Genomic DNA, 3,777 nt, shown 5'->3' on the forward strand with positions numbered 1-3,777 from the left:
ATATTCTAGTTAAATACATTGACGTTTAGTGTGTTTATTGTTAAATTATATTACAGATTAAAGCTGTATTGACTTTTAAATGAAATAAAATTTTCTACAGTGTCAGAAAACGACGTTACTTGTAGGTATTCTTAAGCACTTGCGCTGGCAAATGATTGCGGACCATAACGAGTGACCGAACCGTATACAATAATCCGTCGCTTTCTTTTTCTTTTTGAACTCGCAGGTATGATGTCGCTGAGTAGAAATTATTGAGAAGTAATAAACTTATCATTTGTTTTTTCTGGGTTACAGGTAAATATACTTAAAACTGGGAAAATGTTGCAATTGGGGACAAAAAGTTCTCGACGTGCTTGGCACGTTATTCCAGCGTAAGAGGTTAACTGTACATCGATTAATCGTCCCGCTCCTAAGTCTTTGGACATTTATTACATTTGTATTGAATTCTAAAAAGAAAAAAAAAGTGAAGCGATCAGTTGAAAAATGTGAACGAATTTTTTTTCTTGACGAAGTAGACAGAGTGGTCCATTTAAGCGAGGTCACCTAAATATCTTTTCGAATTGTGACGACACAAAAAATATTTTTTTTGCCTATCATGAATGGTATCGAAAGACGTACAATTACAGTCACACAAGTATAAGTAATCCGTAAAATCTAGTTCAAGTATCGAATAGTCTTGGCTTTCTCGCGTCAAAATATTATGAAGATAGATAAAAATAGAGCATAGAACTGTATCTCGTATTCTTTGAAAATACATAATGCTGAAGCAAAAGTAACACGTGTTCTAATCTCTCTTACTCGATCGCCTCTAGTTTAAAAACAAAAAGAAATGAAAAAAAAAATGGAAAAAGAAAAACGGTGTCGTTGCTAGAAGAGTTATTGTTCGAACGTTCGTTCGGAGAGGAAGAGTTATCGCGCAAAATCTATATTCGGTCGTGGATCGTTTAAAATGAAATTTCGCAATTCTCCGTGAAGGATGGGAAAATGAAGGCGCGCCTGTTGAACCGGTATCGGTTTCGCATGCCAGTATGAGTTGCATAAAACTCATTTATCTAACTTATTAGTTTTCCTATAGTTGGTACATATGCGAGGATAAACTGTTGCATAATGCATACCTAATTTATGCGAAACGTCGCATCTCACACAACAGGTCTGGCGACGTGCTTAGCTAATATACGATCGATTATCGATCACGTCACCGGCAGTTTTCTCTTTTCGTTTTCCGAAGATTCTTCCAGATCGATCGAGATTTTCAAAAACTTTTGTAAATCTGAAGCATGTCGAGGGCCGCACATGGTTCACGTATTTTTTTTATCAGTGCAATTGAACCTATATTATTAGGGGTATCCATAAGTCGTTTTTCGACACTGTAGAAAATTTTATTTTATTTAAAAGTTAAAACAGCTTTAATCTGTAATATAATTTAACAATAAACGCACTAAATGTCAATATATTTAACTAGAATATAGATTGTAACATATGTCATGACCATAATCTATGAATATAAATTATGATAAAGTTATTGTCACTAGATGGCAACGTTTATTATATTTGAAAAAAGCGACATTACTTGTGTTACTACTCTAATATTTATAAGGATATTAAAACAACCTTCACAGTGAAACAATACAGTAATTAAAAAAATATATTTACATTAATTAAAAGAGTATGAAAGTGTTTTAATGAACACTGACTGAGCTTGTTTTTAGATTACCAGTTCATCAGTAATTTAATACAAAGGAAGTATTTTCAAGATGCTCGTCTAAAATTTTTGTTCTTATTTTATTTTTCGTGTGCTTCGTGTATGGAGAAAAGAATCTGTTCACAAATATAAGCACTCCGCACAAAGGGCATCATAAACAGCGCTAAATATATATATATTTTTTTTTTTTTAAATAAATGGTAGATTTATAAAAGTCTAATAAAAAGACACTTGGATAAATTTTTCCTCGAGTTGTACATCTGATTGCAACTCGATACATTTCACTTGCACGTTCGCTGGCAACGTCATTGACATCAATTGATCAACAAATATGCCAACCGTCTAAAGTAAAAAAAATGTTTCGTTGACTGTTGAAAATTATTCGTAATCAGTCGAAAAGAGGTATGATTATTCGAATTATTCAGATAATAAATTTTTCATTCAGTTATTCCATTATTTTGATTATACAACGCGTGATGAATAGGATCTAAGGGTTGGACACGCCTGATCTAAACCCTTTGATATTGGTTAATTGGTAAATAAGTGATCGATACGACGATCGATAGCGGTCCATGTGGTTTCAACGGTGGCAAAAGGGAGAAGAATAGAGAAGACGAACGATCCAGTTTCCCGATTGGCGAACCGGACGGGGCGCGATCCACTGCCCAGAGTGGCGTATCGGCTGTCCAGATAATCGGCGAGCGTTGGTGAACGGAATTTAATTACGGCATACGGTATGGCGCGTCTCGTTCCGTATCTCGACCCGGCGAATTAAACGGGGCGCAAAACTAGGCGACAGATAGATCGTGCCATCGGAACTTGGAACTGTAGTAAACGTCTGAATAAACAGCAGCCAGCGTATGTACGTATGTACAAACACAATCGTGTCGTGTCGCGCCTACGCAACAACCGCCTCGTGAACCGTATAGACAATTTCCGCTGAAATCTCTCTCTCTCTCTCTCTCTCTGTCCCTCTCTGACGAAAAATAATATATATAACTGTAGGAAAGAGTAACAAACAAAATTAAACCCGACGTGGTTTATAATGAATTTAAGTTTATTAATATTTAAGTAGTTGAGGAAGACTGTGAATAAATCCAAATACGGAGATAGAGAGATTAAGTTTCCTCTGGACCAATGATTCCCATGCTCCACCTAAGCATCTCTAAAGTCCTGATTATTCAAAAAGTGAATTTTTGAACAACAACAATTATGTGTCACAGGAATGAGGCGTCAGAATTTTAGAGAAAGCCCAAAAAGCCAAGTCTAAACAAGTCTGAGCGAACTTCCAAAGTACGTGACATCCATGAAAGGGAAAAATTAGAAAGTTAAATTTTCATTTAAAGAAGTGCAAAAAAATTGCATTTCTCATTCTCATCAAATCGTCGTTGCCAAACTTGGACGAAACAAACTAAAACAAACAGTCTCGAACCTTGCTTCCGCTGTAAGGCACGCAGCAGAGCGACAATTGTCTCGTTCTTAGGAAGAAATTCAGAAAAATGAAACTTCCTCGTTCGCCACGTAATGACATTTCCGTTCAACGAACAGCGAAATAATATATAATATAATGAATGTAGTAATAACGAATTGATTAATTACAGCGATTCGATTAATTGTTTTTGCATACTGTTCCAGAGGTTATCATGGCGACGGATATCCATTCGATGGAAAAGGCCAGATTCTGGCACACGCGTTTTTTCCTGGCAGAGACCGTGGCGGAGACGTTCATTTCGACGAGGAGGAAGTATGGTTGTTGCAGGACGACAACACCAACGAAGAAGGTAAGAAAACATGAGACGTTCGAGGGGCCAATTTTTGAAATTGTTGAATTGCGTGAGATTATTGAGAACAGATTATTGTTTGTTTAGAACTGTCATTGTAGGAATTTTATAAGTAATTTTAACAATTTTAACTTTATTAACTGTCTAATAATCTTTATCAATTAATTGGTTTGATTTTAACAATTTTAATTTTATTAACGTAATACAATCGATGACTGATTTTAGATTTTGTTTAAAAGACACGGATATTGTCAGTCAAAATTAATATTGATTTATGTTTTGGACAGAAACATA

At 35.3% G+C, this 3,777-nt stretch overlaps 1 protein-coding gene across 1 annotated transcript in view; it reads left to right on the forward strand.

Annotated features, from left to right (window-relative positions):
* Nucleotides 1-3,309: 3,309 nt before the first annotated feature.
* The window catches only part of LOC122537065 (matrix metalloproteinase-2-like), a 17,088-nt gene continuing 16,620 nt past the window's right edge, over nucleotides 3,310-3,777 (forward strand). Inside the window, exon 1 of the mRNA XM_043669977.1 lies at nucleotides 3,310-3,483. The gene's annotated coding sequence lies outside the window, so the exon portion shown is untranslated. The remainder of the gene's footprint in view (nucleotides 3,484-3,777) is intronic.

Source organism: Frieseomelitta varia, unplaced genomic scaffold, assembly GCF_011392965.1.
Source record: "Frieseomelitta varia isolate USP_RPSP 00005682 unplaced genomic scaffold, Fvar_1.2 scaffold_885, whole genome shotgun sequence".
NCBI classification, from domain to species: Eukaryota; Metazoa; Arthropoda; class Insecta; order Hymenoptera; family Apidae; genus Frieseomelitta; species Frieseomelitta varia.